At 39.9% G+C, this 24,201-nt stretch overlaps 1 pseudogene; it reads right to left on the minus strand.

The window, feature by feature from the left end:
* Positions 1-8,073: 8,073 nt before the first annotated feature.
* Dppa4-ps4 (developmental pluripotency-associated 4, pseudogene 4) lies at positions 8,074-8,817 on the minus strand (annotated as a pseudogene).
* Between the last annotated feature and the right edge of the window lie 15,384 nt (positions 8,818-24,201).

Consider the following 24,201-nt stretch of genomic DNA (forward strand, 5'->3'; position numbering starts at 1 on the left):
ATTTCTTTAGGTGTTTCTCAGCCATTCGGCATTCCTCAGCTGTGAATTCTTTGTTTAGCTCTGAACCCCATTTTTTAATAGGGTTATTTGTTTCCCTGTGGTCTAACTTCTTGAGTTCTTTGTATATTTTGGATATAAGGCCTCTATCTGTTGTAGGATTGGTAAAGATCTTTTCCCAATCTGTTGGTTGCCGTTTTGTCCTAACCACAGTGTCCTTTGCCTTACAGAAGCTTTGCAGTTTTATGAGATCCCATTTGTCGATTCTTGATCTTAGAGCGTAAGCCATTGGTGTTTTGTTCAGGAAATTTTTTCCAGTGCCCATGTGTTCCAGATGCTTCCCTAGTTTTTCTTCTATTAGTTTGAATGTGTCTGGTTTGATGTGGAGGTCCTTGATCCACTTGGACTTAAGCTTTGTACAGGGTGATAAGGATGGATCGATCTGCATTCTTCTACATGTTGCCCTCCAGTTGAACCAGCACCATTTGCTGAAAATGCTATCTTTTTTCCATTGGATGGTTTTGGCTCCTTTGTCAAAAATCAAGTGACCATAGGTGTGTGGGTTCATTTCTGGGTCTTCAATTCTATTCCATTGGTCTATCTGTCTGTCTCTGTACCAATACCATGCAGTTTTTATCACTATTGCTCTGTAATACTGCTTGAGTTCAGGGATAGTGATTCCCCCTGAAGTCCTTTTATTGTTGAGGATAGCTTTAGCTATCCTGGGTTTTTTGTTATTCCAGATGAATTTGCAAATTGTTCTGTCTAACTCTTTGAAGAATTGGATTGGTATTTTGATGGGGATTGCATTGAATCTGTAGATTGCTTTTGGTAAAATGGCCATTTTTACTATATTAATCCTGCCAATCCATGAGCATGGGAGATCTTTCCATCTTCTCAGGTCTTCTTCAATTTCCTTCTTCAGTGTCTTGAAGTTCTTATTGTACAGATCTTTTACTTGCTTGGTTAAAGTCACACCGAGGTACTTTATATTATTTGGGTCTATTATGAAGGGTGTCGTTTCCCTAATTTCTTTCTCGGCTTGTTTCTCTTTTGTATAGAGGAAGGCAACTGATTTATTTGAGTTAATTTTATACCCAGCCACTTTGCTGAAGTTGTTTATCAGCTTTAGTAGTTCTCTGGTGGAACTTTTGGGATCACTTAAATATACTATCATGTCATCTGCAAATAGTGATATTTTGACCTCTTCTTTTCCGATCTGTATCCCCTTGATCTCCTTTTGTTGTCTGATTGCTCTGGCTAGAACTTCAAGAACTATATTGAATAAGTAGGGAGAGAGTGGGCAGCCTTGTCTAGTCCCTGATTTTAGTGGGATTGCTTCAAGTTTCTCTCCATTTAGTTTAATGTTAGCAACTGGTTTGCTATATATGGCTTTTACTATGTTTAGGTATGGGCCTTGAATTCCTATTCTTTCCAGGACTTTTATCATGAAGGGGTGTTGAATTTTGTCAAATGCTTTCTCAGCATCTAATGAAATGATCATGTGGTTTTGTTCTTTCAGTTTGTTTATATAATGGATCACGTTGATTGTTTTCCGTATATTAAACCATCCCTGCATGCCTGGGATGAAGCCTATTTGGTCATGGTGGATGATTGTTCTGATGTGCTCTTGGATTCGGTTTGCCAGAATTTTGTTGAGTATTTTTGCGTCGATATTCATAAGGGAAATTGGTCTGAAGTTCTCTTTCTTTGTTGTGTCTTTATGTGGTTTAGGTATAAGAGTAATTGCGGCTTCGTAGAAGGTATTCGGTAGTGATCCATCTGTTTCAATTTTGTGGAATAGTTTGGATAATATTGGTATGAGGTCTTCTATGAAGGTTTGATAGAATTCTGCACTAAACCCGTCTGGACCTGGGCTCTTTTTGGTTGGGAGACCTTTAATGACTGCTTCTATTTCCTTAGGAGTTATGGGGTTGTTTAACTGGTTTATCTGTTCCTGATTTAACTTCGGTACCTGGTATCTGTCTAGGAAATTGTCCATTTTCTGAAGATTTTCAAGTTTTGTTGAATATAGGTTTTTATAGTAAGATCTGATGATTTTTTGAATTTCCTCTGAATCTGTTGTTATGTCTCCCTTTTCATTTCTGATTTTGTTAATTTGGACGCACTCTCCGTGTCCTCTCGTTACTCTGGCTAAGGGTTTATCTATCTTGTTGATTTTCTCACAAAGAACCAACTTTTGGTTCTGTTGATTCTTTCTATGGTCCTTTTTGTTTCTACTTGGTTGATTTCAGCTCTGAGTTTGATTATTTCCTGCCTTCTACTCCTCCTGGGTGTATTTGCTTCTTTTTGTTCTAGAGCTTTTAGGTGTGCTGTCAAGCTGCTGACATATGCTCTTTCCTGTTTCTTTCTACAGGCACTCAGCGCTATGAGTTTTCCTCTTAGCACAGCTTTCATTGTGTCCCATAAGTTTGGGTATGTTGTACCTTCATTTTCATTAAATTCTAAAAAGTTTTTAATTTCTTTCTTTATTTCTTCCTTGACCAGGTTATCATTGAGTAGAGCATTGTTCAATTTCCAAGTATATGTGGGCATTCTTCCTTGATTGTTATTGAAGACCAGTTTTAGGCCGTGGTGGTCTGATAGCACGCATGGGATTATTTCTATCTTTCTGTACCTGTTGAGGCCCGTTTTTTGACCAATTATATGGTCAATTTTGGAGAAAGTACCATGAGTAGCTGAGAAGAAGGTATATCCTTTTGATTTAGGATAGAATGTTCTATAAATATCCGTTAAGTTCATTTGGCTCATGACTTCTCTTAGTCTGTCGACATCTCTGATTGATTTCTGTTTCCATGATCTGTCCATTGATGAGAGTGGGGTGTTGAAATCTCCCACTATTATTGTGTGAGGTGCAATGTATGTTTTGAGCATTAGTAAGGTTTCTTTTACATATGTAGGTGCCTTGTATTTGGGGCATAGATATTTAGGATTGAGAGTTCTTCTTGGTGGATTTTTCCTTTGATGAATATGAAGTGTCCTTCCTTATCTTTTTTGATGACTTTTAGTTGAAAATTGATTTTATTTGATATTAGAATGGCTATTCCAGCTTGCTTCTTCTGACCATTTGCTTGGAAAGTTGTTTTCCAGCCTTTCACTCTAAGGTAATATCTGTCTTTGTCTCTGAGGTGTGTTTCCTGTAGGCAGCAGTATGCAGGGTCCTCGTTGCGTATCCAGTTTGTTAATCTATGACTTTTTATTGGGGAGTTGAGGCCATTGATGTTGAGAGATATTAAGGAATAGTGATTATTGCTTCCCATTATATTCATATTTGGATGTGAGGTTATGTTTGTGTGCTTTCATTCTCTTTGTTTTGTTGTCAAGAAGATTAGTTTCTTTCTTCTTCTAGGGTATAGCTTGCCTCCTTATGTTGGGCTTTACCATTTATTATCCTTTGTAGTGCTGGATTTGTAGAAAGATATTGTGTAAATTTGGTTTTGTCATGGAATATCTTGGTTTCTCCATCTATGTTAATTGAGAGTTTTGCAGGATGCAGTAACCTGGGCTGGCATTTGTGTTCTCTTAGGGTCTGTATGACATCAGTCCAGGATCTTCTGGCTTTCATAGTTTCTAGCGAAAAGTCTGGTGTGATTCTGATAGGTCTGCCTTTATATGTTACTTGACCTTTTTCCCTTACTGCTTTTAATATTCTTTCTTTATTTTGTGCGTTTGGTGTTTTGACTATTATGTGACGGGAGGTGTTTCTTTTCTGATCCAATCTATGTGGAGTTCTGTAGGCATCTTGTATGCCTATGGGTATCTCTTTGTTTAGGTTAGGGAAGTTTTCTTCTAAGATTTTGTTGAAGATATTTACTGGTCCTTTGAGCTGGGAGTCTTCACTCTCTTCTATACCTATTATCCTTAGGTTTGATCTTCTCATTGAGTCCTGGATTTCCTGTATGTTTTGGACCAGTAGCTTTTTCCGCTTTACATTATCTTTGACAGTTGATTCAATGATTTCTATGGAATCTTCTGCTCCTGAGATTCTCTCTTCCATCTCTTGTATTCTGTTGGTGAAGCTTATATCTACAGCTCCTTGTCTCTTCTTTTGGTTTTCTATATCCAGGGTTGTTTCCATGTGTTCTTTCTTGACTGCTTCTATTTCCATTTTTAATTCCTTCAACTGTTTGATTGTGTTTTCCTGGAATTCTTTCAGGGATTTTTGTGACTCCTCTCTATGGGCTTCTACTTGTTTATTTATGATTTCCTGATATTCTTTCAGGGATTTTTGTGTCTCCTCTCTATGGGCTTCTACTTGTTTATTTATGTTTTCCTGCAATTCTTTCAGGCATTTTTGTGATTCCTCTCTGTAGGCTTCTACTTGTTTATTAATGTTTTCCTGTGTTTCTCTAAGGGAGTTCTTCATGTCTTTCTTGAAGTCCTCCAGCATCATGATCAAATATGATTTTGAAACTAGATCTTGCTTTTCTGGTGTGTTTGGACATTCCATGTTTGTTTTGGTGGGAGAATTTGGCTCCGATGATTCCATGTAGTCTTGGTTTCTGTTGCTTGGGTTCCTGCGCTTGCCTCTCGCCATCAGATTATCTCTAGTGTTACTTTGTTCTGCTATTTCTGACAGTGGCTAGACTGTCCTATAAGCCTGTGTGTCAGGAGTGCTGTAGACCTGTTTTACTGTTTTCTTTCAGCCAGTTATGGGGACAGAGTGTTCTGCTTTCGTGCGTGTAGTTTTTCCTCTGTACAGGTCTTCAGCTGTTCCTGTGGGCCTGTGTCTTGAGTTCACCAGGCAGGTCACTTGCAGCAGAAAAGTTGGTCTTATCTGTGGTCCCGAGGCTCAAGTTTGCTCACCGGGTGCTGCCCACGGGCTCTCTGCAGTGGCAGCAACCAGGAAGACCTGTGCCGCCTCTTCTGGGAGCTTCAGTGCACCAGGGTTCCAGATGGCCTTTGGTGTTTTCCTCTGGCGTCCGAGATGTGTGTGCAGAGAGCAGTCTCTTCTGGTTTCCCAGGCTTGTCTGCCTCTCTGAAGGTTTAGCTCTCCCTCCCACAGGATTTGGGTGCAGAGAACTGTTTATCCGGTCTGTTTCCTTCAGGTTCCGGCGGTGTCTCAGGCAGGGGTGCTGCCGCTCCTGGGCCCTCCCCCACGGGAGCCCAGAGGCCTTATACAGTTTCCTCTTGGGCCAGGGATGTGGGCAGGGATGGGCAGTGTTGGTGGTCTCTCCCACTCTGCAGCCTCAGGAGTGCCCACCTGACCAGGCGGTGAGGTCTCTTTCCCACGGGGTCTGGATGAACCACATTTCATGCCAGGATCTACCAGGAGGAGTTGGGCACCCAAAAATATGATTCGATGAGTTTTAAAAAATGAAAAAGAAAACTTGAAGTTTGGTAAGAAGGAAGCTGAGAGTAGAAAGGGTGGATCTGGGGTGGGTTGGGGTTATAGTGCATACTATCAAAAATGTTGGAATTTTGTTTGCTTTTTGTTTTCTTTTGTCTATTGGATATTTATTATTTACATTTCAAATGTAAATATCCTTTCCCAGTTTCTGGTCCATAAGTGCCCTATCCCATCCCCTTTCCTCCTTCTTCTAGGACTGTGTTAGCCCAGCCATCCACTCACCCCTTCCACTTCCCCGCCCTAATATTCCCCTACGTGGGTTGTGGGGTATCCAGTCTTGACAGACTACAGGCTTCTCGACCTATTGGTGCCCAACAAGACCATCCTCTGCTACATATGTGGCTGGAGTCATGGGTCTTTCTATGTGTACTCTTTGGATGGTGGTTTAGATTCTGGGAGCTCTGATTGGTTGGTTTTGTTGTTCCTATGGGGTGGCAAGACCTTCAGCTCCTTTAATCTTTTCTCTAATTGCTTCAATGGGGATCCCTTTCTCAGTTCAATGGTTGGCTGCGAGCATCCACCTCTGTATTTGTCAGGCTCCTGCAGAGCCTTTCAGGAGATACCTATATCAGGCTCCTATCAACAATCACTTCTTGACATCAGCAATATTGTCTGGGTTTGGTGACTGTGTGTATATGGTCTGGATCCCCAGGTGGAGCATGCTCTGGATGGCCTGTCCTTCAATCTCTGCACCAAACTTTTTATCCCTATTTCTCCTAGAATATTTTTGTTCCCCCTTCTAAGATGGATTGAAGCACTGCACATTTTTCATCCTTCTTGAGGTTCATGTGGCCTGTAGATTGTATCTTGGGAAATCTGAGCTTTGAGCTAATGTCCACTTATCAGTGAGTGCATACTATGTGTTTTTTTTTCTGATTGGGTAACCTCACTTAGGATGATATTTTCTAGTTCATTCCATTTGCCTAAGAATTTCATGAAGTCATTGTTTTTGATAGCTGAGTAGTACTCCATTGTGTAGATGTACCACAATTTCTGTATCCATTCCTCTGTTGAAGGGCATCTGTGTTCTTTTCAGCTTCTGGCTATTATAAATAAGGCTGCTATGAACATAGTGGAGCGTGTGTCTTTGTTGTATTTTGGAGCATCTTTTGGGTATATGCCCTAGAGAGGTATAGCTGGGTCCTCAGGTAATGCAACGTCCAATTTTCTGAGGAACCTCCAGACTGATTTCCAGAATGGTTGTACCAGTTTGTAATCCCAACAACAATGGAGGAGTATTCTTATTTCTCCACATCCTTGCCAGCATCTGCTGTTGTCTGAGTTTTTTATCTTAATCATTCTGACTGGTGTGAGGTGGAATCTCAGGGTTATTTTGATTTGCATTTCCCTAATGATTAAGGATGTTAAACATTTCTTTAAGTGCTTCTCAACCATTTGATATTTCTCAGCTGTGAATTGTTTGTTTAACTCTGTACCCCATTTTAAATAGGGTTATTTGGCTCTGTCAAGTGTTAACTTCTTGATTTCTTTGTATATTTTGGATATTAGCCCTCTATCAGATGTAGAATTGGTAAAGATCTTTTCCCAATCTGTTGGTTACCGTTTTGTCCTAATGACAGTGACCGTTGCCTTACAGAAGCTTTGCAGCTTTATGAGGTTTCACTTGTCGATTCTTGATCTTAGAGCATAAGCCACTGGTTTTCTGTTAAGGAAATTTTGCCCAGTGACCATATGTTCAAGATTCTTCCCCACCTTTCTTCTATTAGTTTGAGTGTATTTGGTTCGATGTGGAGGTCCTTAATGCACTTGGACTTAAGCTTTGTACAGGGTGATAAGAATGGATCGATCTGCATTATTCTACATGTTGACCTCCAGTTGAACCAGCACCATTTGCTGAAAATGCTGTCTTTTTCCACTGGATGGTTTTAGCCCCTTTGTCAAAGATCAAGTGACCATAGGTGTGTGGGTTCATTTCTGGGTCTTCAATTCTATTCCACTGGTCTATCTCTGTACCAATACCATGCAGTTTTTATCAGTATTGCTCTGTAATACTGCTTGAGGTCAGGGATGGTGATTCCCCCAGAAGTTCTTTTATTGTTGAGAATAGTTTTAGCTGTCCTTGGATTTTTTGTTATTCTAGATGAATTTGCAAATTGCTCTTTCTAACTCTATGAAGAAATGACTTGGGATTTTGATGGGGATTGCATTGAATTTTATTGAGAATTTTTATTTGTTTGCGAAATTTTCTTTTGGTGTAATATTTTACAACAGCAGAAAACAAACCCAAATACTAAGCACTAACATCACCCTACAAACCAGGGAAGGGGACACGCAGAGGCTACAGGAGCAAGCTAAGTCTTTACAGTTGACCAATGAATTGGCAATGACCCCACTGTGCTGGTGACAGGACTAGCAACTGTTACATCTGGACATGTCATAGTCCTGCCCTAGGACTTACCTGCAGCAAACACATAGAACACTTTATTTTCACACAAGAGTAAGAGGCCACTCCCAGTGTTCAGTCATCACAATGAGCAGAGGACCTTTTGGTGGCCTCACTGGCTTTTTCTGAACTGCTTGTACTTAAGCATTAACTGACTTACAATATCCCATCATTCCTGGGTGAGACGGGCACCTTCAAAGATGTGGATTTCCATCAGTCTCAGTGTCAGCTGCAGTTCTGCCGATCACGCCACAAGAGTGAGTGATGCCAGTAGCCAGCCCAACCTTAAGAGATCCGTCCTTTACCCTTCGAGGCTCTTAGTTAAGACCTTGTTTATATGAACACACTTGGAGCACAGCATGTTATCCTCCAGGTGTGGGGGCGGAAATGTGCAGGCCGGAAGCAGAAGAGGACAATCGCTTTCCCTTTCTTATCCGGTACCCAGGCTTGTCCAGCATGGAACTGCAGCCGAACCCAACCACTTGAGGTAGCAGGAAGGCTTGTCCCATGCACCACACACCACATTTCCCCATAGGTCTCGGATGTTGCATTGGAAGGCACTGCCTCCAACTTCTTAGCATTGGCTGCTATTTTGGCCCAAGATGCCAACACTGCCTCTGAGGCAGATGTAATTACCACCGTGGTGCTGACTTCCTCATAGAGCACAGGAGTATCAATGAGAGCAGGTATCTGCCCCTCTTGTACAGTGACGATCTCCAGGGGAACTGTCACCTGAGACTCTTCCCCAGGTTCCGTCTTCATTTTTTTCCGAGGCGTCTTCAACCTGGCCTCTTTGGCTGAGTCAGGAACGTTCTTCAATTCGGGCTTCCTACGAGTGTGTCCTGGAGTCTCAGGATCTTGTGCACTTTTCTCCTCTGGTTTACAATCGTCATCTTTCTCTGATTTTGTTTGTTTGTTTGTTTGTTTGTTTCTTCCCCGTTGCTTTAGTATTTGCAGAAGACCTGCTCGGTTAGCTAGACATCTGGCATTCCACTTCTTCCCTCTGCTCTTGTGCACTCCACTTCTTGCTTCCAGCCGGTTCCATCTGGAATTTAGATGAAACCACTGAAAGAAAGTTCTCCCAGCTTCCAAATGACCTATGGCCTCACTCTGCTTTTTGTTTGCGAGAATTTTATTGAGTATTTTTACATCAATATGCGTAAGGGAAATTGGTCTGAAGTTCTCTGTCTTTGCTGGGTCTTTGTGTGGTTTAGGTATAAGCATAATTGTGGCTTCATAGAAGGAATTGGGTAGTGATCCTTCTGTTTCAATTTTGTGGAATAGTTTGAAGAGTATTGGTATGAGGTCTTCTATGAAGGTCTGATAGAATTCTGCACTAAACCCATCTGGTCCTGGGTTCTTTTTGGTTGGGAGACGTTTAGTAACTGCTTCTAGTTCTTTAGGAGCATTGGGGGTTGTTTAACTGGTTTATCTGTTCCTGATTTAACTTTGGTACCTGGTATCTGTCTAGAAAATTGCCCACTTCCTTCAATTTTTCCAGTTTTGTTGAATATAGGATTTTGTAGTAGGATCTGATGATTTTTGAATTTCGTCATATTCGGTTGCTATGTCTCCCTTTTCATTTCTGATTTTGTTAATTTGGATACACTCTCTGTACCCTCTGGTTAGTCTGGCTAAGGGTTTATCTATCTTGTTGATTTTCTCAAAGAACCAGCTCTGTTGGTTCTGTTGATTCTTTGTATAGTCCTTTGTGTTTCTACTTGCTTGATTTCAGTCCTGAATTTGATTATTTCTTGCCATCTACTCCTCTTGGGCTTATTTATTTATTTTTGTTCTAGAGCTTTTAGGTGTGCTGTCAAGCTGCTGACATATACTCTCTCCTGTGTCTTTCTGCAGGCACTCAGAGCTATGAGTTTTCCTCTTAGCACAACTTACATTGTGTCCCATAAGTGTGGGTAGTGGTGCCTTCATTTTCATTAAATTCTAAAAAGGCTATTTTTTTTTATTTTTTCCTTGACCAAGGTATCATTGAGTAGAGCATTATTCAACTTCCATGTGTATTTGGGTTTTCTGTGGTTTTTGTTATTATTGAAGACCAGCCTTAGTCCATGGTGGTCCGATAAGTTGCATGGGATTATTTCAATCTTCTTGTATCTGTTGAGGCCTGTTTTGTGATCAATTATATGTTCAATTTTTGAGAAGGTACCATGAGGCACTCAGAAGAAGGTTTATTCTTTTGTTTTAGGATAAAACGTTCTACAGATGTCTGTTAAATCCACTTGGTTCATAACTTATGGTAGATTCACTGTGTTTTTGTTTAGTTTCTGTTTCTGTGATCTGTCCATTGATGAGAGTGGGGTGTTGAAATCTCCTACTATTATTGTGTGTGGTGCATTGTATGCTTTGAGCCTCAGTAAAGTTTCATTTATGCATGTGGATGTTCTTGCATTTGGAGCATAGATTTTTAGAATTGAGAGTTCATTTTGGTAGATCTTTCCTTTGTTGTATATGAACACCCTGTGGTTCCCGAGCTCTGTGCACTCCTGGTGGGTCTCTCTTTGGATAGTCAGTGGAGAAAAAGTGGGGTCCTATCTGTAGGTTGTGGGCTGAAGAGGAAGAGCTCTCCTGGCAAACTAGATCTCCGACAGCAGGTTTGGGGTTGGAGAGCTGTAGGGAAGCCCCAGCTCCGGGTGCAGATGGAGACCGGAAGGCTGGAAATATTTAATATCTGCCAATTTGTTGATTTGACTCCACACACAAGTATATTCAGTCTAGTATCCTGAAGTGCTTGTACCAATGCCAAGCTCTACGCCTAAATCTCTGTACTAAGCATGCATATAGGAACATTCTAAAGTAATTATAAAATATGATATTTTAACAAACATGTTATTCATATGTAACAAGTGCATTATTTCCTTGTGCCCAAAATGTAAAGTTACAAATTATATCCAGGAACTCATCAAATCTGGTAGATGGATTATGTAATTCAATTTGGCAAAATTTTTGCACACAGCACAAATAGTTTTCTTTGGTTTTCTTGGATTCTGTTCTGAGAAGGAGGTAGCTGGAAAAAAAGTGAAAAATTACAGGATATGATTCATAAAAATCCCACATCTTTTTTTGTGTGCTTGTACATTCTTTTTTGAGGGGAGATATTTTTTGTCCCACAGCAATAATTCTTCTTCTTTTCCATGAATTCATTTAGGCAAAGAGATATCCATACACGTTCTATACATAGCACTTAAAGAAGGAAAGAAAGCTAGAACCAGCAGAAGATTGGAGGCATTCAGAAGATTGAACATGTAGCATATTCATTAAATCTCCTTTTCACCAGAAAGGAATGTGAAGCCTAAACTTTAACATGGCCACAGCATGTAACTCAGAGCAAAGAAATGAAACCTCAGCTCTGTGTGTTCCTGCCAAGCTTTGGCCCAAACCTTTAACTCCCCAACAAGTAATGGGTAGCTGTTTTCCTGTCATATTTGGAGAAAGAAGAAAGTGATGTCAATGTAATCTCGTCCTCATTTCTGAGTTTAAGACTAGTAGCACTCCTTTTCGTCTGCTGCCAATAGGAAGATTAAATGCACCCCACGCCCCCATCAAAGGGCTATCACACTTCTCTTGGCAAAGATAATTTTCATAGGATGCTGTAGATGTCAAATAATTAGAAGTCCATCCAATCCGTAGCTTCTTATGTGCTTCTGACTTTTGGTTTCTCTCTCTGATCCCCTTTATCATTTTGGTTATACAAAGAACTGTTTTGTAAATAGCTCTTCATTACCCAGACAAGAAGGGCTTTCTTAGTGAGACAATGAAGACACACACACATACACATACACACACACACACACACACACACACACACACATATTCACTCATACATACACACATTCACACCCATGCATGCACACATACACACACATATGAACACACATACATACACATACACAGCCACATACATACAAAGACATACACACCCATACATACACACACACATATACACACATACACATTGATACACACACATACACACACATATTCACTCATACATACACACATATACATACACACACACCCCTACATATATACCCATACACACCCATACATACACACATACACACATACTCACCCATATATACACACACATACCCACCCAAGCATACACACATACACACACATTCACACCCATGCATACACACACATATGAACACTCATACATACACATACACATCGATACACACACACACACACACACACACACACACACACACACACACGTCTTAAAGGCAGATTTTGCTTTTTGCTTATAAGAGAGCATAAAATATTTGCCTTTCTGGTTCTGGCTTGTTTTACTATCATGATCCTTAGGTCCAACCATTTTCCTGAAAAATGACACATTTGGTGATTCATTCATAGACTACATGTTCTCTCTCCATTCAGCAGTTGATGGGCATCGAGGTTGGCACTGTATTTTGACTTCTGAGGACTGCTGCAGTAAGCATGAATGTGCACATCCCTATGGTTTGCTGACGGAGTCCTTGGGCTGTAGACCCATGGAATATGTGAATCATGCAGTTGCTCTTCCTGTTTTTAAACCCTTTGTGAGGAATCTCCATATTTCTTCAAGGACTGCTAGTTACAGTCCTACCAGCTCTACATAACAATGTTTTCCTCTCACACTCTTGTCAGAACTTGGTGTCATTTGCTTTGCTGATGATAGACATATTGATGAAGGAAAGGCCTTTGAAAGTAAATGCAACTTCACTTTTTATTTCCACAATGTCAATAATGTTGAATCTTTTTTTTCACGTATGTTTTGTTCTTTTGTGCTTTTTCTTTTGAGAATTGCCCATTTAATGAATTTTTCTATGCATGGATTAGATGATTTTTATTTTGCTGTTAGAGGTTTGCTGTTAGAATTTTTAATTCTAACCCTCTTGTTGTAATTTCCTATTATGTTTAAAGTAAGCAAATGTTTCCCCATTCTGTAGGTTCTCTCTTTACCCCGAGGCCCTTTCTTTGCCTTTCAGAGTTATTACATTTCAATTGCATTGAATAGTTATTGCAGTTACTTACCGAATTATTGGGATACTTTTCAGAATGCTCCTCCGTATCCCTACATCAGGTTTTCCTGATATTTTCCTCTGTCAGTTTTAATGATGGAGATCTTAATATTCTTTTATCCATTTCAAGTAGATTGTTAGACAGGGTGAGAAATAGAATTACAGCCTTATCCTTTCAGAAGTGGGTATCCTATTTTCTACCACCTTTTCTAATTATTCCCCAACATAATATTTATATTAATTTTTTGGGAATTTCATACCATGTACCCAGACCACACTCTTCATTCTTAAAAGTTCTCTCATTCCACCCACCCATACTCTCCTGCCCCCTCCCACCAAAAATGAAACAAACCAACCACCAAGTCCAGTGCTTGTTGAAGCAAGGTCAAACTCCCAATGGCCAATCCCTCAAAGAAAACTGAGTCCTGTGTTGCTGTCCTCCCTCCTTCCCCACCCCTGCCCTGCCAATCAACTGCATCTTTATCACTGCACCTTTATCATCAGCATCTTTCTCAGTCTTTAAGGTCTCTCTTCAGTGGTTTCCTGTCTAGACTGTTTGTTTTCTGGTGCATGTGGTGGTAGAGAAGGGGTTGTCACAGAGGCCTTCAATTTCTCTCATTCTCAGTTATGAGTCTGCAGTCATCAATACCATCTCAAACAAAGCTTCCTTGCCTATTAAAGCTGGAGTCAGCACGGATCACGGACAACAACATGGCTCCAGCAGCAGCCCTGACCACGGAAGTCCCTTGAGGAGACTCTATCCAGAAAAGAACCACTGTTTAATCTAGGACATCCTGCTGCTGTTCAGAGTGTGGGTGATTGTGTTGCGGGGCAACAAGTCTGGGTGCAGGACCTACACAAGCTCCAGGCTGCCGCACAGCACCAGAACCTCAGCAATTTTGCCAGTACCCTGGGCTTGTTTGCACATTGTGTTTCCAGCCCAAGGGTAGCTCCAAAGCCCGGTTTTCTCCTTCCCCCAAACAGGGGTACTCTGAATCTCCCGGCATCCCAAGGATTGACCCTCTTCCTGATAACCTCCTCCTGTGGCTGGGCAGCACACTGGAGCTTTGAACCTCCTGTCTGGAGGTAGACCAGGTAGCTCCTAGCCTAGGGATGGCAACAGGACCAAGCAGGTCTCCTAGTGGCCTGAGGACTAGCCTTACTCAGTGGTGGGATGCTCGTTTGTCTGAAGTAGCAGAATTCCTACACCTGTCGCCACCTCTGTGTCTTTAGTTTCAATTCTCTCTGGCTCCTTTTTTCCAGTTCTGTGAAACCATGTTTTAAATGCATCTTACAGAAGACTCGCCTTTAAAAAAGTTATTCCAGATATCGAGCGTCCTTCAGCCTTGTGCTCTGCCGCTGTATCTCTCTTTGAAACCTTTGTGGGTCTTCCAGACTCCTCAGAGTGGCAGTGTGGCCAGGCAGGTGCTGGAGGCCACCAGCATCTTCAGTCTCTCCCTAGCACCATTTCTTAAATGAACTGTCTCTGCTCCAATATGTGAATTTCATACCTCAAATTGGGATAATTATAGCTATGTTAGTTTGATCCTGAGTCCTTTACTCTACTGGCTTACATGTCTGTTTTGTGCCAGTTATTTCTTGTGTGACATTTCCTGGGAAAGATGTACACATGTCTGTTTATTCAGTTCAGGGTAACAATGATAGAGCAAAGAAAAATTCCACCCAATTTTACCTTTTGAAACTATTATTATTATTATTATTATTATTATTATTATTATTATTATTTTACAGTGGGTTATCAGGCTCCCTGGAATAGTACCATCACTCACTCTGAGATTGTGTCAATTGGTCTTGGAATTTAGCATCACGGCAGGGGGCACATTTACAAAGTTAATTTTTTAAAAAATCTCATCAATTGTATCTAAAGAGCGATGTGAATGGAAGGAAGATGTTACCCAATCTAGCCTGTTTTATTCTATAGTCATTTTCTATAACTTATCCCATCATCTGGTCACAGTTCACTGCTGTGGGATGCTTTATTCCATCTTCCCAGTCTAGAGGGCTCAAAGGGCACAGCTAGCACTCGGGATCAATACGGTGGTCAGTACACACGCTTCCTACTATGCCTGCCACTGAAGCTGGGGCTGTCTTCCTTTCCTGTTTTGATTTTTCTGTTTGTTGTTTTTCTGACAGGCTGTGAGGCAGTACTGCACTTGTTAACTCTACCATACTTGGCTTCCAAAAAGGGCTATGGGATGGACAAGCAATTTTGACTATGTATCAGTAGGGATAGTCGCTTTTCTTGAGGATTGGCCACTGGTGGTCATCGATTCACCAGTGGTTGGTTCCCTATGCTCAGCACTAACTGGGCTCAGGGCTCGATTTAAAACCACCCCATAACCCCCAATGAAGGCATACTGAAGCTTGGATTCAGGTTATCAAGCTTGCATAACGAATACATTTAACTGTTGGATCATGTCTTGCAGCTAATTCCCCAGCTGTATCTCAGACTTGAGGATTGTGGACTTGTTCTGTGGTGAGGGTTGACTACCAGTTTCTTTTGAAATCATGGTCACCTGATTTACCTTATGGAGATGTCTTAAACCCATTTTTTCCTGAAATGAAGCCAGGAGGACTGGTTTCTTATCTTTGCTGCATAGTTTTTTTCTTATTTATAAATTTTAAATTAGTTCTTTGAGATTTTTGTACAACGAATTTTGATTATATTTACTTCTCCATATCCTCCCATCTCTGCTTCACCTTCCCTAGCCAATCAATTTTGTGAGATAAAACACACACACACACACACACACACATACACACACATACACACACATTCACACATACACACATACATACACACACATTCACACATACACACATACATACACACATTCACACATACACACATAACCACACACACACACACACAGCAAGTCCAAGTGATGCTGTTTATCTTTGGATGTGTGACCTTCCACTGCAACACGGTGAACTGGCTATGCTCCTAAGAAAATCTGGTTCTTTGTTCTACCAGCAAATATCAATTGCCAATAGCTCCTTGGCTATAGTGGGACTATCAGTCCACCTACACTCTGGTAGGATGGAATGTTGCCTACCCTCCCCTGTCCAAGTTGAAATTTGATATGGCTTGAGATTGCACAGATCTTGTGCATATTGTCACAACCACTGTGACTTCATACATGTAGATGTCTTCTGTGTCCAGAAGACTTGGTTTCCTTGTAATAACCATTGCTTCTGCCTCTTCCACTCATTCTGATGCCCATTCTAAATGGTCCTTGATGATCCTGGAGCCTTAAGGGTGTGTGTGTGTGTGTGTGTGTGTGTGTGTGTGTGTGTATGTGTGTGTGTGTGTGCATTTGTGTGTGCTTGTGTAGACACATTTAGGGGTGATAATTTTGCAAGCTCTTAATCTCGGCACCTTGGCCAGTTGTAGGTCTCTGTGTTAATAATTACTTTTATGGGTATAATTTATGTATATAATAAGATAGTAGGGTTCAATTAAGTCTATGTTAACTCATTTAGCAGAATACTACTAGGAAGTTCTGCCCTGGGATTCATGAACTTGTCTGCCCGCAAGCTCTTCTCTTAACAGGTATGGTACCTGGTATGGACTTCATCTTATAGAGCAAGATTTAAATCCAATCATAAATCGTTGGTTACACCCATGATATTCATGACACTATTGTACTAGTGGGAATGTTTTGCCAGACCAGTCATTACTGTAGTTCACATGATCCAGAGCTGCATAAAAAATGATTAGTTTTCTCCTCCACATACTCCTGCATGTGTCACAGCTTTGGATACTGTAAAGCTAGCCAGTAGTGATAGAGCTTTAGGTCAGCACCAGTGTGGTCTCCATATAAAACAACAAATATATATGTACCTTTGGCAATATGCTCATGCTGTCATGTTCTGGAGGATAGCCATCAGTATGGGCAGCAGCTCACTGTCCACAGATGGTCTAAGAATGGAATCATATGAACAGAGTTCTGAGTTCTGTGAGAAAACTCCAACAAAACAAGGCAACTGGCTTGTGACCTCAGTTTCTTCAAAAGATGGAGTTGTTCTTAGAATATGCTTTTGCGTCCCTCCCAGGTGTGGTGGATAGGAAGGAATGAGCTCGCTTTAGGCCATTTATTACAACTGACTATTGTTATTTGCTTATATGTCTCTACGGAAAAGTGTGTTTTTGCAGCTTGCTGCTTGTCTGACAAGTGCGGTTTGCTCTTGTGGGTGTACACTTTACTCCTGTGACTGCTCTTAATCTTCAGAATATGAATCGTCTGATATCGGATTAAAATTGGCCATTGCATGAGATTTAATCCACCTCATTTACTGGGCTTCTTTCTTCCAGGTTCCACTGTCTCCAGCACTTTGACAGCCTGTAATGTTTGGGATGCTACGGAACCCATTCCTGGGTCTGGCCTTTTTTATTTGTTAGCCTTCAGTGTTTCAGTATAACTGTCACACTGTTATAGGGTGGCTCCATTTCAACCGTCTGTCTGTCTGTCTGTCTGTCTGTGCCTGCACGCATGTATATACATATACTAGCATATCCTCCTCTTTGGACTTTGAAGCCCTATAGTCTATTTTGTGTTTGTTGATTCTCCTCTCTTCAGTTGAGTTCACCTTTTTTTTCTTATGCTTACCCTAATCCAGGCATCACAAAGAAACGACATAAATATGCACTAATTGAAAAACTATTTTTGGCTTATCTATGACTTGTGGTTTAAACTTAAGTCTAGTATAAAAGATGGACATGTACAAAACCATAATGAAGTAAGAATAAATTGGTAAAATATAGGTTAGATTTCACAGGGGATTTAACGTATCAAAATTACAGTAGCATTTCATGGCACAGAGACCTCTAAAAGCCACCTGTCAGTTGAGGATGCTGGACACAGTGCTGGCTGAGGGTCTGATGAAAGAGGGAGACCATCGCACACAAAGGTCAGCAATTTGAAAAGTAAATGATACTGGACACTGTATTGTTGTAAAGTTGACCTGGATATTATTGAACTTAATTATTGAAATCTGATGCAACCAAAACTATAATCTCCTACTTTTTTTTAAGAAATAGAAAAAAAAGCAAGTTGCTAGAATTAGAAAGTTCTTTCTAAGGTTGTTCATCTTTCTGATGAACATTAGCTTCTTTTATCTTTTTTGTTTTGTCCTATGGTTGTAGATATTCAACTTGTGACCTTGTGAATGTCTGGAAAGTGCTCTATTACAGAGCTGCCTCTCCAGCCCGTTGTAGGAATTATATATTTCCTTTCAAATGTTTATCTGTGTGTGCATGTATATATGTGTGCTTGTAGATCATTAAAGCAGAAAAAGGATCATGTAAAGTGCTCTAATAGAGCTGGGAAATGAAGTAAAAGAAAGGAGAACTGGTCAAAGGAAGGAAGGCAAGAAGCTAGGACAGAGATGGGAAGGAGGGAAAGGGACCATTTAGAATAAAGTGTAATGACAGGTGTGTATACAAAGGCCACGATGAAACTCAGTCTATTGTGTGACAAACTCTCCACCAAAAGGAAAGCAGAAAATGAAAACTGTATTAAGTTAAAAATGATTTCAGAAATACTAAATTCATTTAAGCATTGAAGCTTCAATGTGATGGTGTTCTAAATTACTCCCCTAGCAATATTTTTGAGGGATTTAAATGAAAGTACATCTATTAGGTTTTCTATTTTGTTATTTTTAGAATGCCTAATCAATCAGTAGAAAACATGAACATAAAGAAAGAAAAATAAAACACACTGAAAAATGCATCCTTAAAAGAAATGATCTCATTTTATGTAGGTATAAATTTTACAATTACAAAGAGGTCATAAATATTAACTTGTTAAACTATTTCTTGATGTGTCACTAAAGGATTCACTGTGATCACATCTTACAATTTTGAATCTTACTAGTTTTGTAAAAAGAACCAAAGAAGATGCATAAGTGGCTTATGTTATGTTTCATTATTACACCACATTCTCTTTCAATATGGAGTTCAGTGTGATTATTTTTTTTGATATACTAAGAACTTTACATCTTTTTCCCCCTTTCATTTCTTTCATTTCCTACATGTCAGAAAGAAGATTTCTAGGTCTCCTTCTCTGAATCTTGCTGCTGTTCTTAATGCATTTGCCAGAAGTGTTTCTGTCTTTTCAAATTAATTATTAAGGTATGTACAGAGTGATCCATTTATGGTCAACCAGGAGAAACAGTAAGAATTTGTCCTGCTAATATCACAATCCCTGGGGAGTAATGAGAGCATTTGGAAGGACTTCTGTCAACAGCACTAAGAAACACAAATAAAATATGTTAAGTAACAAAAGAGATGCTCTGAGCTCGTATTCTCAAATGTAACTACTCATTAAATGAATGGGGTACTGGTTCTTGTTTTTTACTTCTATTTCACTTTTTCTGTTGGTCCCTTTCACCATAGAAACTTAAAAGAAACAAAGAATAATGAGGTAATATTTGCTATTTGACAATCTGATTAAGACAAAGTATTTACCATTGACTAAAAACTCTACTCACTCCATCTCAAGTTTACTTTTGTTAGACAAAATATGCCTATATTTTTCTAGAAAGAACCCAAACCATTGTCCATTGGAAACAGTTACATTTTGGAATGTTAAACATTGCAGGGGTTATAAAATACAAAAATAAGTGTTGGCCCTGAACTAGATTTAAAAAGTTTTGGAGTATGTGTTCCAAAGATCAATTAGAATTCTTGTCTAGATTAAAGTAAGTAAGATGTCGAACATGGGAAGAAATACCTGTTTTGTAAGTTACTATAGAAACATAGCCATGATGACCAGATTCAGTTAATTCCACCTTTAATAAAACACCCAGGTGGGCAGAGGCTGAGCACATAGTTCCTTCCAAAGGTTAGACAGGCCTTTTCGTTGAAATATGCTTAGTGTACCATCGTTTATGCTTAGTAGATGAGATTTAGAAAGAACATAGACTTTTTACATTTTATTTTTTTTTATTAACTTGAGTATTTCTTATATACATTTCGAGTGTTATTCCCTTTCCCGGTATCCGAGCAAACATCCCCCTCCCCCCTCCCCTTCCTTATGGGTGTTCCCCTCCCAACCCTCCCCCCATTGCCGCCCTCCCCCCACCAGTCTAGTTCACTGGGGGTTCAGTCTTAGCAGGACCCAGGGCTTCCCCTTCCACTGGTGCTCTTACTAGGATATTCATTGCTACCTATGAGGTCAGAGTCCAGGGTCAGTCCATGTATAGTCTTTAGGTAGTGGCTTAGTCCCTGGAAGCTCTGGTTGCTTGGCATTGTTGTACATATGGGGTCTCGAGCCCCTTCAAGCTCTTCCAGTTCAGAAAGAACATAGACTTTTTAAAGCTAGAAAAATGTAGATAGATCCTTCTGACTATAGCGATGGCGAGAGTGTTGTATTTGTTTTCATCTGTAAATAGCCCGTATGGTACTAGACTCATGTAATAGATAAAGAGAAATCTAGTACAATGTTCTGTAGAGCAACATGCATTTGACAGGTCTTATTGTTCTTTATCTTGATAATCAAACTACAGTTAAAACAGTAACTATAATTTGTTGTTGTTTGAGACAGGGTCTTCCACCACAGTCTAAATTGACTTGAAACTCATTTTGTAGCCAGGTTGGCCTTGAACTTGTGGCAACCTTCCATTCTCAGTCTCCAAGGTTCTGGAATTCCAGGCACACACTAGCATGTCAGCTAGTAGTGTGGCTTGGATTGACATTTTTTTTCTGTTGTGAATGCTCATTTTATCCTAAGAGATACTTGCAAGCAAATATCCCCAGTTTTTAAATAAACAAAAGGTTTCTTTTTATTTTATACATGTATTTTACCTTGCATGTATGAATGTATATCATGTGTGTGTCAGGTGCCTGAATAAGCAAGAAGAAGGTATCCAGGTCCCTTGGAAGTAGAGTTACAGATAGTTGTGAGCAGCCATGTGGGTCCTGAGAAATAAACCCTGGTCCTCTCTGTAAGAGCAGCCAGTTCTCCTAATTGCTGAGTCATAAATAACCTGAGCCTCAACTCTCTGTAGTTCGGAAAAGTAGTGCATATCTTAATACCTCACAATTAATAGTATTTTGTTGATCAATATTATCTGTCACATATTTGTGATATAGATTTTAATGGCAGGAGCCTAGGATGCAGAAACTTTAGGACACAATTATTTCAAATAGCTTTTATTCACATAGAACTAGAGGATATCAGTAGAAAACACAAAATGGGCATCGTTATTCTTCTGAAGGCGTGGTGACACTAACAACATCAGCCACCCCTTGGAACGTGATACTGTGTTTCCAAATACAAACCAAACAAAACAAGAGGGAAGCGGAAAGAAGGCGCATATTCCAAAAGCATGTTCAACAATGGTGCGGTCATTAGTTATTAGTCCTTTATTAGGCAACTACCTTGCACATCTGGGCTCACACCACTGGCAGAACGACTTTATGTTTGGCAATGCATACTTTTCTTAGCAGTTCTGGATGATGGATTTTGATGAAAGCCGAAAAATTAAGGGCAAAACTACTTGTTCACAGAGGAGAATCAATTGATCTCATTACATTAGCAGATACAAGACCACAATACAAAAGACACATTCACATTACAGGAACTAGAGACTCCTGGTTATTTGTACTCACTCCAGAAATCCTGGTGTAGCATTTAATCAATAAAGTAATAAATGTTTTAGTGGATATTTAGTTGGCTACTTCCCAACTGACTTAAAAGATAAGGGTATTTGTTTTGAATGACACAGACTGCCTGGTGTATATCCTACACAAAGGTCTGCCATTTTTGATGGTCCACTTGCTAAGCCCAGCCATCACTGGAGAGACAGTCTCTTCTCACCCAGCTTCTGTGAAGGTCTGCACTGATGCTACTCATTCAGAAAGAGTTTGAGAACCTTACAGTTTAGAAAGACATAAGGGGCTTTCTCTCTCTCTCTCTCTCTCTCTCTCTCTCTCTCTCTCTCTCTCACTCAAAAAATACCTCTGCATACACAGAGAAATAAAATTTCTCTTCAGATTATAAAGCTTTTAATTCTTTTGAATCTGTTTTATTGTCATTATTCGACTTTACCAAAGGTTATGCTAATTAAAGCCTCAATCCAGCCATTGCTGCCACAGTGTTGTCATCTGTTACAAAATGTCATCTCCATCAAAGAGCAGAGTGTACTACAGTGAATGTAAGGGCCTTGATACCAGTATCCCTAAAAGCAATTGACCTTATTTAGCACATGTGGTAATTTAATGTGCTCTTAATGTGCTTAACGACCCAACAAGAAAATAAAAAGGACTCTGTTTTTAATTTAAGAAGCCGGACATTTTTTATTACGTATACATATTCTTCAAGTTTCTCCTTTTCTCCTTTGACATGTTTTACTTCAGGTGTTCATGTATACTCGAGGGCTTGACTCACATAAACATCCTAACATCCTCTAAAGAGTATGAAGAATGTGTGCTCAATCTTCCCTGCCTGATAACCAACACTACCCAACTGGATAGTGGCAAAAATGGTGGAAACTGTGTTTGACACAAGAATAAAATTCTGCTTTAATTAAAAAAAGTGGCAAGCCCCAAGTACAGGGTAAAGGCAAGCTTCGGTGTCCTTTTAGAGAAAGGTAGCTAATTCAGGTGTCTTTTCATAAGGAAAAGTAAGAACACATCAAGGTTACAGAATAGGACTTAGATAAAGTGCGTGAAGGCCAAGTGGGGTCTCAGAAGAGAAACCTGCAAGGTTGTTTCTGCTTAGGATACATAAAGTAGAGAGAGCTCACAAATTATTCTGATTGTTTAGATATGCCAGTTTGGTTATTAGTAGGCAAGCAAGAGAAACAGGAAGAAAGGAAATGATTGGTTAGAAATATTGACAATGTACTGTAGATTAGTATTTGCTAACTGTTCTAGTTTGAGAATTAAGACAGTTTGAAAAATTATAACCACTTTAATATCTTACCACTGAAATAAAGCCCAATTAGCTTCAGATCAATGGTCTAAGATTTGTCCCAACATATGTATTAGCAATAGACATGATCATTTCTTAACACATTACATGAGACCAGGTAGGAATGTTATAGGTAGTATGTACTGAGACTGGTTTGGAGAAAGGAAATTTAATAGTCCTGGCTATATATAATATGTTCATTTAAAATGTTTTATCCTGTGGTCACACATAGCCACTGGGTATCTCATGATAGTATTTGATGGAGCAAACCCAAGATGTTAGCTCTGGGAGACAAAGTCTCTGATTTCTAGTGTAAATGCAACCAGATAACAGAGCCACACCATATACATTTCCATGTTTCAGTGGTGTTAAGGAAACTGTTGAAATCCTCCATATTGGTTTTGTTAAAGGGTAGTAAATAGTGTAGATTTCTACTAGAGGACGAAATGCGCTAGTGTCCTTGGGGAAGAGCTAAGGGCTGCTGCAAAGACCAGCTTTGAGGACAATGGAGAGCCTTTGTTCTCTCCCTTAATTTGTTTCTCTATGTGTTTTGTTTTGTTGGTAAAAATGGCCTCTTTATGGAAGTAGTACAGGAGGTGTGTCATTTGTTCTCTCTCTCTCTCTCTCTCTCTCTCTCCCTCTCTCTCTCTCTCTCTCTCTCTCTCATAGTGAGCACATCATTTCATTCCCAAAGGCAGAAGAAGAATGACTAGAAGAGACAATGTGCCACTTTGACAGAATGGCTGTCTCAAGCTCAGCATGATTCATTTTCAGGTTTCTTTTAGAATTAGGATATTTAGACTAGTAGATTTTAAAACTTGCTTCCACTGAGACAAATAGAGAAAGAAAATTCTTAAATGAGAAATAATAACAAAAACCAATTAAGTAAATTGCCTTCAGTGTAAGGGATGGAATAAAATGTATAAAAGCCTATGAGTGCTGTGTGGAGAGGGCTTTTCTTCCAGGAGACGCTCAGGACCACTCAAGCTCGCCCCCGCACGGAGTCTGTAAAGATACCCAGTGAATTCACAGAGCTTTGTCATTGGCCTCTAGAAATAAAACAAGTCTGAACTATTTAGGAGAGACCAGTCCCAAAATGTTTGAAGTTGCTGTGGGAGGAGATGACTTATTTTCAAGGCCACTATGCTTTTAGTTAGACAAGTGACAATATCCCCAGAGAGTCATAGAGAAAGCTGAATGCACCATTTCTGTTCCTCTCCCAGTATTCTGGTACTTTGTATTGCAATCAGTTAGGGAAAGAAGTGTGATTAACTCTTTCATAGGTACTTTGTAAATCTAAGCTACCACAAACATGTCCCACTGACTTGGCTTTGTCAGAGGGACAAGTCGCCCTCTGTGTCCACACTGTTGCTGCAACATCAGTGAAGTGGTGGAGCTGTGCTGTCATGTTTTGTTTCATTACCCAACCTTTAAAATGTATTTGCAGAGAGTGAGGAGTAACCATAG

Source organism: Rattus norvegicus, chromosome 6, assembly GCF_021556685.1.
Source record: "Rattus norvegicus strain SHRSP/BbbUtx chromosome 6, alternate assembly SHRSP_T2T, whole genome shotgun sequence".
Lineage (NCBI taxonomy): Eukaryota > Metazoa > Chordata > Mammalia > Rodentia > Muridae > Rattus > Rattus norvegicus.